This window comes from Hibiscus syriacus, unplaced genomic scaffold, assembly GCF_006381635.1.
Source record: "Hibiscus syriacus cultivar Baekdansim isolate YM2019G1 unplaced genomic scaffold, ASM638163v2 tig00110637_pilon, whole genome shotgun sequence".
Lineage (NCBI taxonomy): Eukaryota > Viridiplantae > Streptophyta > Magnoliopsida > Malvales > Malvaceae > Hibiscus > Hibiscus syriacus.
Genome location: NW_024062808.1, coordinates 2111199 through 2124881, shown reverse-complemented (window position 1 = coordinate 2124881; position 13683 = coordinate 2111199). Strand labels below are relative to the sequence as shown.

At 32.5% G+C, this 13683-nt stretch overlaps 1 pseudogene; it reads right to left on the bottom strand.

The window, feature by feature from the left end:
- Nucleotides 1-908: 908 nt before the first annotated feature.
- LOC120136783 lies at nucleotides 909-3623 on the bottom strand (annotated as a pseudogene).
- Nucleotides 3624-13683: the final 10060 nt, after the last annotated feature.

The following is a 13683-nucleotide window of genomic DNA, read 5'->3' as shown; positions in this document are numbered from 1 at the left end:
ATCTTTTAGATTTTAGGGAGGCAAATTAGAGATAAGGATAGGATCAGTTCATTCATTATTGTTAAATTGAAAAGTTATGTCTAGAAAAAATAGTTTTCAAAAATTTTGTAAAAGAGTAACTGTGAAAAACAATTAATAATATTTTTTTAAGGTAGACGCACACATATATTACCAATATGAAATTTGTGTGTGTAATAGACACAAACAACATTTTAGAAGGAACATAATCAATAAAATAAATAATTATCAGAGACAAATTGTACTTTAAGATTGGCACTTGTACACTCTCAATGATACAATGATAACTATTAACCATTTGACATCTAGTTTTGTAATAAGTTTATTTTGAAAATTGAAAGTTTAAAAGCCAAAAATATTTTTTTAACTGTGATAACTATTAACCATTTGACATCGTGTATTATAATAAGTTTAATTTTAACGTAATTCAATGATACAGTGATAACTGTTAACCATTTGACATCGAGTATTGTAATAATTTTATTTTGAAAATTGAAAGTTTAAAAGCCAAAAATATTTTCTTTAATGAATGAACTTGACTAACGAAAATAATCTATAGTCCCAATATATGATTAATATGAGAAATAGGATTAATTGAATTTTTTATTTAATTCGGGAGCTTAATTAATTTTATACTACATTGGAGGTTCATTTTTCTAAATTGAATTAAAATTATAACAAAATTGACAAAATATGTAAATAATAAAAACTAGATATGTGATTATACTACTTTTTAATAGTCACATCAGCTCCTATATTAAATATTATCGATTGGTGGTTCGATTGATAACACTTAAATAGTTAAGTGATCTGATTGATAAAATTGAAAGATTAGTGGCTAAAGTAGAATCCACCCATAGTTAAGTGGTCAATTGTGTAGTTTACCCCTAACTTCATACTACAATAGACAATATCTTATACATGATACTTAGTAATATAAACATACATGTATAAGATGCAAGAGCAGGATTGTTGGTAGTTCAACTGCGTAAGTTATTGTTTCTTTTACCCACCAGGCAATTTACATCTATTTAGACAATCATACAAGCTGCACAACACATAGAGAACCAGAAATATCAACAGAAATAATATATGAATGGCCAGATTATTTACGTACGACTAACCGCAACGAGCAGGAAGATGTTCTTACATCTACAGTCGAATCGGGCACATAACCATGGTACTTAAATCCAAAGGCTGTCTGAATGGCAGCTTCGTGACGAGGAATCTCCAGGTCTTCTTCCTAGGATGATATATCTGCATGAACAATGTCCCTGCCCTCTTCTGCTGTCGTGACAGTCGAGGTTCAGTTGAATCAATTCCATTTACAATTGTCAGTACATGTAACTCCCCATTTAGAACAATAAAACCGAATGAAGTCTTACAAGCAGCTCTCCTGGGTACAACACACTCCTTTTGCCAACGATTTAAATCCATGTTGTATCTGCAGATACATAAAGCGATGATGAGTGTGCCATCATTCCTAAGACCTAGAGGCGAGAATAAGAATTTGGAATAAATAAAAAGGCAAATAACTTCTAATTCTGGCTTTAAATCCTAAAGGGAAAGTGAAAAGGAAGAGAATGTCTTAGATAAAATGCATTTTTGTTGATAGTCATATTAGAGAGAGTCAAGCAGTTTAATACATGCATCTCAGAAAATGGAACCGATCAAAAATAACGAATGAGGCGAAGGAGATTTAACCTACATTACTCAAACACAGGTATGTATCCCACGCAGGTATGGTAAGACTTATCTAAGGTTTTTTTTTTCTTCCATATATTTGACGGGTCCTTAGAGGTCGTATCCACATATCTAAGTGTCGGAGTAATTAGGCAAAAACCGTCTAACAAGAGATCAGACAACTATCTGAAATGGGCAAAAACCAGCCCATATGCGTCGGAGTCCAGGAAATGCTGAAATGTAAGTTCATTCTCTGAAGTAACCAAGACTTGGCAATCGATAAACGAGAAATACATAGATAAAATCCGTGAAGGCAGCGTGCCGAGGTATCATATCATAAACTGTCAAGTTGGCAAGAAAGTTCTATTATTTTTCCTCATTGCATGATACTATTGCTAAATAATGGCAAAAGCATCACAATTCTAAACTATAGTTTGTAGTCATTGAAAGACTAGAAGAGTTTCAAAACACAGATTATAGTATAATTTAAAATCATTATCTGCCTCAGTCGAATGATAGAAAACTACACAATCTTTGAACTGATCAGATTGTAACTATTAATGGTAAATTTATAATGCATTAAACGTCGATCCTAGCAAAACCATCAACTCATTGAAGTACTCGGTAACCTTTTAACACTATATCTAAATATTCTCAAAGAAAAACAAATCTGCAACATGGCAGAATTACACAGCTAATTTTTCCAAAAAGGCATGAATTCAATGACACCAACATAAATGTAGTTAGCAAAAACAAGAGCACAATTACCTGAGAATATCATAACCATCAAGCATGAAAATAGCAGGAGGATTACCTCCTTCTTCATTCTCAAATCACAACAATTTTCCCAAACCTCGGCGTCTCCCCTGTTCCCCACATATCCCCAAGTTCCCTCCACTTGCCACCACCATTTTCCTTCAGCTCCATCACCAAGGCATCCTTATAGTACTCGTCAACCGGGAACACACCCGAGACTGTTCTCGAATCTCCATACCCACCCATCACCCAAAACTCTCTCTCTTCCCCATCTCCACTAACCGTAAACCCCACGCAACCAGCTCGAAACCGAGGCAACCCATCCAATGCTTCCCATTGATCTTTTTCCACGTCGTACCTCTCCACCGTGCATATCCTACTCCCAGCAGCCCTAAACAAGGTGTGCCTGGACCCACCACCGGCGACGATGATTTGATCGGTGTCGGCAATCGCAGCGCAAGCGAAGCTCCCGCGCGGGGAAATCATGGGCGCAAGGCGATCCCAGGAGGAAGTAACGAAGTTATAACGGAAAGTCGAGGAAGAAGGAGAAGGGCGGTCCAGAGGAAAAGAACGGGTGTCGAAGAGGGAGCCGCCGAGGACGTAGATGTGTGGGGGCCCAGAGAGACGGAAGTGAAATTGCAGAGGCCGTACTCGTGAGGGTTGCAAGGCATGGGGGGCAAGGGACACCAGGCGAGGTGTTCGGGGTCGAAGAGGAAAGGGGAATAGATGTGGGGATCTTCCGGGAAGATACACAGGAGGTGAGAGCTGCGGTTGTGACGGCGGAGGGAGAATAGAGTCTTGGAGGAGAGGAAGATGTACCAGGGCTTGCAGGTGGCCTTGAGGCGGCAGTGGTGGGAGTATGGGAGGAAGGAAAGGATGAGGGAAGCGACGTCGTTTGGGAGGCCGGGGATCAGGGTTTGGTCTTCGTCGATTTCGTGAAGATGGGTCCGCGGCGATGATGGAGGAATTGACATCCTCTGCGAAAATTGATTATCGCTTTGATGAAACTGAAAATACAATTAATTTCCCAGCCGCTGTATCTTTTGATCTGTGAAATCAAGAAATACGACGCCCTTTCCCCCTTTTTCTCGACTTTTAAAACGGAATTTTGGTTAGGGTTTCAGGATTGGCTATGATTTCCAGAAATGCAGAAAAGTCAAAACGCTAAAAGCACCGAAGGATCTATAAGCAACTCTTTGATCGAATTCAACTCGATACATTTTTCTTCGAGTTAAATTAATGAATTTTATTTTTAAAATTTTAAATTTATAAAATTTAAGCTAAAGTTCTTAAATTTTACTTAGTATAAAAGCTATCATTTTCAGTCCATTTTAATATTTAATATTTCATTTTTTAAAACTATAACTAAGTTTTGTTTTGTTTCACTTTAGTACCCGTCGTTAAAAAAATTAGTTTTTGTTTCATTTTAATACCTCTGTTCAAAATTTACCATTTGAAAAAAAAATGAAAGTTTCGGTTCTATAACGGATGAAACTAATAATTTAGGTTTAAACACATTAAATTTTTATGAAAACTAAACGTTAAATATGGTTCTTAAAAAATGAAAATTTAGGTATTAAAATGGCCCAAAACTGATAGTTTAGGTATTAAATACGTAATTTACAGTTTTACTTACCAAATTTAATTATTTTTTTATAATATTTATGGTATTAGTTTTTAAAATAATTAATTTAGATTTTAGTGATTAAACACTATTTAGTGATAAAATTTATTCAAGACTGAATATCTATATATATAGATTATGTTTTAACGTTAAGTTTTGAGAAATAATTGTTTTAGAGAAAGAGAATTTTTATTGTGATTTATCTAACTATTAGGGTCTATATTACAACGATATATTTTATGGAGAGATACAAAGAGTTTAATGTATTTGTACTCTTTGTAATGTTTATATTTATAAATTATTTCTTCACTCGTGGAGGTAAATAAGGTTAAATCACGTTAAATATCTTCTATTTCATATGTCTTATTCCATGTTGATCTTGTTTTTGATTATCTTTCCGTGTAATTTTCTAATGATATCATAAGCTATGATTTGAATTGTAGAGTTTCAAAAAGAATTTTTTGCTACAATTTAGTGATATTAGAGTACAAGAAGGGTTTTGTTACGATAAGTTTTAAGTTAGATGAGGTAATTCTCAATTAATCTAACGGTGTTTCAATTGACATTTGTTTTCATGCGAGAATTAATGTTATTGATGGTATTGCTTCAATGAATATTTAATTTATGTAAGAATTGAAGTTGTTGAGACTTGAAGGCCAATGTTCAGAAAGAATTTGTGTCGAGAGAAATTATTGTATATTGACTGAAATTCTAATTGGTAATAAAGTTGAATTTTTATTATAATTGCAGTGGTTGAAAATTACTCGGTGATCAACTTTATTTAATTTAAAAAAATTATGGAATAAAGATTCTTCTCGGTCAATTTTGTCTTTTCTACAAATGTAAGGTGAATATTAATTTTTGAAATCATGAGAGATAATTCTTATGGAGTAAATTTCTTTAGTGGTCAAGTTTGTTTTTCTATAAACACAAGGTAGGTATTAAATTTTGAAAAACAATTAATTTAATTCCTAGTTTTTTTTTACACTTTGTACTCTGGAATTTTATCATTTCATCTTTTTAATCAACATTAACTATTAAATTCTATAAATATTTTGAATCGATTGATATCATGTGTCGTGTCATAATGTTGTCATATATCATTAGGTTATACTATACTTTTGTATTCATGCATCTAGGTCTTATTTGGTTGCATTGAACCCACTTCCCTTCCACTAATTAAAGTCTTTTTTTTTATTAATTTAGGGTACTTACAAGTGATAATATATGCTCTAAAGATTCTTAAACATTTCACAATAAATTCTCAAATACCCCTACAATTTATGGTTCTTGAACTTGAGACCTCTAAGAATAAAAATTATTCATTTAACCACTAAAATAACTTGATTCGTGCCACTGAATTAAAGTCTAAGTCGAATGGACTATAGATATTTGCATATTTTCACGGCTATAAGAAACTTTGAAAAATAAATTCGAGAGTAATCTAATTGATTCATTAAATTATTTTAAAAATATAATATTTAATGCACGAACTAAACTACCTCAATGGTTAGAGAAATGGTTATTACTTCTAAAGGTCCTAGGTTTGAGCACCAGAGACTAAAGGTATTTAGGGGTTCATTGTTAAATAATTGAATAAACTTTTATCATCCATTGGCATCCTTATTTCTTGGAGAAATATAATATAATCTTAAATAATATTTCTCCTCGCCCGTGGATCCATTGGCATCCTTGTTTCTTTGGTCTTTACACTTCATAAACATAAAAAAAAATTCAAAAGTGATGTCATTTCAAATTTTTTTTTTAGAAAATGTTTCTCAATTTTGTCAAGAAAACTTCTCATCCAGGATTGATCCTGATTATTTCTTGACTCGGGATGAAATTAAAAAAATGGAACCCTAATTCAAAAAAAATATATGTAATATAAAATTTTCATTATAATTTTTTTATTAAATTAAACAAATAGTAATTATTTCAATATCAACAACGTCGAAAATATATTTAAGTATATAAATACTTAAAAAAACATTGCCTTTGAGCATTTTTTGATGTAAAATCATTGATGATAGTGTCAACATCAATGTTTTCCAACATATTTTCCTCAATATATAGCATAACATTTGAAAATAAAAGAACGATTCTATCTAGAATTAAGAAATATATAGAAATCAAAAGAAAGAATTTGAAAACATAATCTTATCTAGAATTTTAAGAACAATCTTCAATACGATTCAAACACCACAATTGATGATAAACAATTGTGACTTTGTGTTTGTGAGAAATTAAAAAGTGTGAGTAATAATTTTGTAATACCCTAAACCTGATTGGGCTTAAAGTGCTACAATGGACTACCGAGGCAACCTTTGATTTTTAAAAACATATTCATTTTTTTCAAACAGGTTGAATGGTATCATAATTAAACATAAATAACTGTTATAAAATAATTTTTAATTAAGCCAATACTGTTGTATTACAATAATTAACGATGTGTTCTCCAACGTTATTGGAATGTTATCGTTAATTATTCATGATATGAGAATATCCTTTACAAAATCACGTGAGCAACTTTTTTTATTTTTTAAATCAATAAAAAATGTTTTTCTTTCAAAATGATTCACCTCATTAATTAAATTTACATTAATTCAAGGACCATAAATTAATTTTAAATTCTTTTTTAAAAAATCGAGACAAGATATAATTTTCTAATAATATATCAATTATTTTAAGTCATGAGGGTGTTTTAACCTTCCTCACATGTCTATTAAAAAAATAACTCACAAATTTAATTTTGACTGTTTGTAATTGTAGACCTCCAAAAAAAAATTTAAACATATTTTCACAAATCTTTAATACATGATAATTTTTATTGGTATTCGATCATATTTAATTTAAAATAACTAATATTTTTTCAATAAGAGAATTTTGTTATAATAATATATTATTTAGACTGTAAGTTTCATTAAAAATATCTCTACTTCTAAACAAAGGAAAATAGAATTCAGAACTGCAGATAGGAGCTAATGCCAACAGTATTAGGCTGCTCGAGCACCAATCTGCCAATCTACAAAACCAAAAAACAATTCAATATTACACTCATAGTCCTTAACGAGACCTATTACCACCATTCCACCAAGCTTTAAAATTTGATACTCTCTACATTTCATCTTTCGGCAACTAAGCAACCATCTCATTGTATGTTCTCTCCACATGAATAAATGTAATCTTATTAGTCTGTTTTGAAAAGGTATCAATCTGTGAAGTACGAGGACCGTATAGGAAAGGTGTTTAAAGTACTCGATACGTCTCCGACACGAGAATAGCACAGGGACGATTGGGATATGTATCGGAGATGTACCACGGGAGTAGGGTATGACTAAATAAACTTGAAGATATTCGGTGCTTACCCAGGGATATTTCGGGACAGTATGTGACTATCACGTGAGTCCCAAAAATAATTTTGATATTTTTATTAAAGAAATAAAAAGAAACGTTCTCACACGAAAATAAAAAAAGGAAGTGGTAATGTAAGAGAAATATTTGGGATGTTGACATTATTATATTGTTTATATGAATTTATACATGATAATTTTTGTAAAAAATAAAAATTATTCATGATACTTGATGATGTATTAATATTTTTGAAAAAATTAATTAAAAAAAGTTGAGAAAATTGTATAGGATGAGATGTTATGTTTTGTAAATGATGATTTATTAATAGAATAAATTCAATTAAAATGATTGTTTATATTGGAAAATTATAATATTTAATTTTAATTCATTGATTAATAAATTAAAAATATTAATTAATCATTAATAAATTAAATATTACTAGAGATAAAAATATCTATATAAAACAGGACGATAATTCAAAATGTTTATATAAAGCGAATTGATCTCAGAAGTTGACATTTATTGTCTAAGTGGTGAAATTTGATACTTTAATATGTGATTTACTTATAGATTTTTATTTTCTAATTTTTTATGAAGTGTTGATTTATTTATAATTTTTTATATCTATTTATAATTTTAATTTTTTTATATGTCGTACCCTTGTTCCCCGCGTTGTAACGTCCTAATTCAGTACAACCCAAAAATCAACGGACTATGGCGTCACGCGGACAACCAGAGTGGTTGACCCAAAAGTTTTTATTTTTTAAAAACAATATATTCATTCACTTAAATCCATTCATCGTAGATATAGCAAAATAGATACATGATAATTGGTTTACAAATATGAGAGCCCCCGAAACGATTTAAAGTAAAATATACAAAATATCCAAAACACATCGTTTCGACTCGAACATACAAGGGTACATATATGATACATGCACACTAATTTTAAATTCGAGACGAACTCAAAAGTTGATGGCTGGATGCAAGGTGGTCTAAGCGATGGCTCCTCCAAAAGCTCCTCCTACTAACCTACGCACAGAAACAAATTGTGAACGTTGAGCTCAGCTTCACACTAATAACCAAAATATACTATATGCGTCCTCTAATTCACATGCTTACAACATACTATTATCATACAAATATGCTAAGCTAAAATCATACATACAGTGGTAGGCATCATGGTGCAGCTGAGGGGCTACATCTCAGAGCTCATACACCCTTCTAGCCTACCTAGGGTGGGATCTAGAATTCTACGTCATAAACTGCACACTGGCTAACTTGCTTCGTTGAGCCTTGGGGCATCTATGCCTAGTTAGCAAAGAAGTGCCTAGTGCATTAACTTGGGGTTGGCCAAAACCTAACATACAATAGTTTCCATGTTTCTAGAGTGATTCGGGTGTCTGTCTCATTTCCCAAACATCACACAATGCAAGTATTATGATTCCTTAAGTTATAGGGTTTCTAGGTGAAATTTCACATTGTTAATTGTTCCCATTTGATGTCTTATTGGGGAGTTTTAAGAATGTTTGGGGTCCTTCAACGTTATCTCTAGATTCCCATAATTTCTTATTTTGAAGAGTGTGGTAGTATCGATACTGAACACATCAATATCGATATTGACTCAGGGAGTATCGGTACCAAAATTGCATTCTATAAAATCAATATTGAAACCCCTCCTTCAGGCATCGAGCCCGAGCCCATGGTATCGATACTCAATGCATGAGTATTAAAACTCCTACCCTGTAACTCACTTATTTGTTCCTTGCATAAGAACAATATCAATATTGTTCCTCCAATACCGATACTACTCGAAAATGCCATATTTGGGCATATTAAAACCCTTCTAAACTATTCTAAGAGCTCCAATGAGGTCTCCAATTGTTATTAAAGTCTTATGTGAGTTTATTAGGGTCATAAAGAGTTAACATACAACATAAAAACACATATTGCCAAGATTTGTCATGATCATGCTCCTAACTTTTTAAAAGCTAATACAAGCTAAGTCAATAATCTAAAATGCCTACAAATGGTATAGGAAGGTTAGTGTTGAAAACATTTTGATGTTTCGATATAACAAATTAAATTAAAAAAAAATTAATTTTGAAAATGATTTTTCTAAGCATATTCGATATATTAAATCGAATATCAAAATATTACTCAAATTATTTCAAAGTTCATTTTAAATCCTTTCTAAAGTGTAAAATTAAGTTTTAATCTAAAAAAAATTTCAAAACAATTTTACAAAGTATTTCGAACCGTTTCAAAGCCAAAAATTACAGTTTTTCCAGAGGGAACCGATTCCCCCTGAATGGTTTGGCTCCGAGAAATTCCAGTATGCTCGGAGGGAACCGATTCCCCCTAGGGGGTATCGATTCCCCCCACTGTTCAATGGTCGAATATTTTAATTTTACACTTAGGGAACCGATTCCCATGAGGGGGTACCAATTCCCCCCCACGCTCCAAGCAGAAATATTAATTGTTTTCACACTTAAACGGCTCCAATAACTTCATTAATGATCCCTAACATTCAGAAGTGATTAGAGGTGTATTTAAACAAGCTTAGAAGCCATTGATCAATAACAAGAAACAACAAGCAACTAGAATCAAGAGAGAATCAAAGAGAAAGCATCAAACCTGAAGTTTGTGCATTTCAAGCCTATTTTTCATTCAATATTCATTTTGCTTTCAAGAACACTACTTGTACTCAATTGTATTCATTCTTGAGTGTTCTTTTCTTTGTTCTAGAATTGTGCAAACAATCTACCTTGTGAGGATTTCCTTGTAAGTTTGCAAATTTGTAATATTCTCTTTGGGAAAGAGTGTTCTCAAGAATTGAGGTATATTCTTGAGGGTGTTGTAAGGTTATCTCCTTCGCCTCAAAAGAAAGAACAAATTAGTGAATTTGTTGGAAAATCCTTAGTGTGGATAGCTAAGGTAGTGGACGTAGACTTTTATTGAGAAAGTCGAACCACTCTAAATCGCTGTGCAATTACTTTTAATTTTCTGCGAAAGCTACCACAAAATTTTAATTGCCAATTCACCCCCCCCTCTTGGCCGATTACGTCAATCGATTAACTCAACAATTGGCATCAGAGCCTAACTCATTTGAAGGTTTAATCGCCTCTTGAGTCGATTCGGGAAGAGTTACATCGATAATCAAAGTCATCAATGGCCTCTACTTCAAACTTCGACTCCGGTCTCGATTCGATGCCCGTCAACAAGCCTCCTTTCTTCAATGGGGCTAACTATGTCTATTGGAAAAATAGGATGATGTACTTCATTCAAGCAACTGACATGGGAGCATGGAATGCCGTAGAAGAATGATACATCAAGCCTCTCACTCATCTAAGATTGTGGAGTGAAGGAGAGACAAGAATGTTCCAGCTCAACTCCAAAGCCATACATATCATATTTTATGCTCTTGGACCAGATGAATACGGAAGAGTTTCATCTTGTACAACTGCCAAAGAAATATGGGACAAACTTCACGTCACTCATGAAGGTACCGATGAGGTAAAGAAATCTAAAATTAGTATTCTAACGCATAGCTATGAAAATTTCAGGATGAAACCAAATGAAGATGTCAAAGCTATGACGGATAGATTTTCAACGATTGTCAATGGTCTCAAATCATATGGAGAGATCATTTCAAATGAAAAGCTTGTGAGGAAGTTAGTCTACTCCCTTCCAAAATCGTGGCAATCAAAGAAGACGAAAATCATCGAGTCTAAGGATCTAACGTCCTTAACTCTTGAAGAACTAATCGGTTCCCTTCTCACTCATGAAATGATGCTTGAATATGAAGTGGACCTCGATAAGATTGACGAGACACCAAAGGAGAAGGAGAAGAAGAAAAACATTGGAGTTGCTCTCAAATCCACAAAAGATGAGAGTGATTCGAATGATGATGATGATGACGAGGAAATGGCATTATTTGCCAAACGATTCAGAAAGTTGATGATGCCCAACCGAGAAAGAAAATTCAAACGTCATGAAGGCTTCAAAACTGAATCGAAGGAGAAAGACCCGATCATTTGCTATGAATGCAAAAAGTCGGGGCATGTCAAATATGATTGCCCATAATTGAAGAAAAAGGGTCAATCCAAAAAGAAGCACAAGGCTCATGTAGCTACATGGAGCGATGAAGAAGGTTCTGATAAAGAGGAACAAGAAGTTGCAAACTTGTTCTTGATGGCTATCGGGGAAGATTCTAAGGTAACCTCTAACTCATTCAATTTGGATGAATTATCTTATGATGAGTTATTAGAGGATTATAATGGGTTGGCTTCGGATTATAAGACTCTATTTTCAAAATAAAAAATGATATTTCAAAATTGAAAAACGAAAATAGTCTTATATCCAAGACCAACAATGAGCTTGAAAGTAAGATCAAAGAATTGCAAATCAAAATTAATGATTTTGAAAAGAAAAATACTGATTTGCATAACTTACTTTCAAAAGTTCATGATGATCATCAAAAGAAGATTGATGATCTTAAAACTTCTTTTAATAAGGTTGGAATAAAAAGTTTTGAAAAATGTAGAATTCAAAATCCAACTTTGTTAAGAAAAGTTTTAGAAGCTACAATCATAGAAGTCCTCAACGAACCTTGAATGGTAAAATTGTTAGGAGTATATGGGTTCCTAAATAATTCATTACTACTAAAGATAAGGATGTCCTTCATAAATGGTACCAAAGGGGACAAGGATTTTAGAAACTAATGAATATGGACCCAAAAGAATTTGGGTATCAAAAATTAGAAATTAATCTATGTTTGTACGAAAATGAGCATTGCTACAAGGCACGGGAAACAAATCCAAATTCATGGTACCTTGATAGTGGATGCTCGAGACACATGACTGGAGACAAAAACCGATTCATAGAGCTTAATGCCAAAAATGGAGGAGAAATGACTTTTGGTGATAATTCAAAAGGTCACATTGAAGGTATTGGTACTATAGGCAATACCTATTCCTTACAAATTAAAAATGTGTTATATGTGAATGGATTAAAGCATAATCTATTGAGTATTAGTCAATTATACGATAAGGGATTCAATGTCATGTTTGAAATTAATGGTTGTAAAGTCATTGACATTGCATCTAATCGGGTTATGCTTGTTGGTCATAGAATAGGAAACATATACATGGTGCATTAAGATTCTATTGATATGACTAATTTGTGCCTAGTTGCTAAGGATGAGCATGATAGTTTGTTATGGCATAGGAGACTAGAACATGCTAGCATGAGTGTTTTGCAACGGTTAGTTCAAGGAGAATTAGTTCGAGGTCTGCCTAAACTAAAATTTGATAATGATAAAATCTGTGATGCTTTTGCTAAAGGAAAACAAAAGCGAGTTTCTTTTAAATCCATTAATGACGTATCAACTAGTAGAGTATTACAATTGATCCATATAGATCTTTTTGGGCCAAATAGGACTACTAGCTTGGGTGGAAAACAATATTCATTTGTCTTGGTAGATGACTATTCTAGATATACTTGGGTTCTATTTTTAAGTACTAAAGATGAAGCATTAGAACGTTTCATCACATTTTCAAAAATAATCCAAAATGAAAAAGGTTACTCTATAACTAGTGTTAGGAGTGATCATGGCACTGAATTTGAAAATCTTGAATTTATTGAGTTTTGTAATTCTAATGGTATTAGCCATAATTTTTCAGCACCTAGAACCCCTCAACAAAATGGAGTTGTTGAGAGGAAAAATCGAACTTTAGAATAAATGGCTAGAACCATGCTTTGTGAAAATAATTTACCAAAATATTTTTGGGCGGAAGCCACAAATACCGCTTGTTATGTTGTAAATCGAGTAATGATTAGGCCAATTTTAAAGAAAACTCCATATGAAATTTTCAAAAATAAAAAGCCTAACATTAGCTATTTTCATCCTTTTGGATGTAAATGTTTTGTTTTGAACAACGGTAAAGAAAACCTTGGCAAATTTGATGCTAAAAGTGATGAAGGAATTTTTCTGGGTTATTCCTTAAATTCTAAAGTTTATCGAGTATTTAATAAAAGAACTTTAGTTGTAGAAGAGTTTATACATGTTGTTTTCGATGATAATCTCTTTCCGAGGAAGGATTCTTGTGTTAATGATGATGTATGTATTATAAATACAAATGACGTTAGATATGATATTGGAGAATCATCATCAAAGGAAGAAACGAAAGATGATGAAACTCATGATCCTCTTGAGAATCCAACCATTGAAGAAAATGAAGTATCTTATC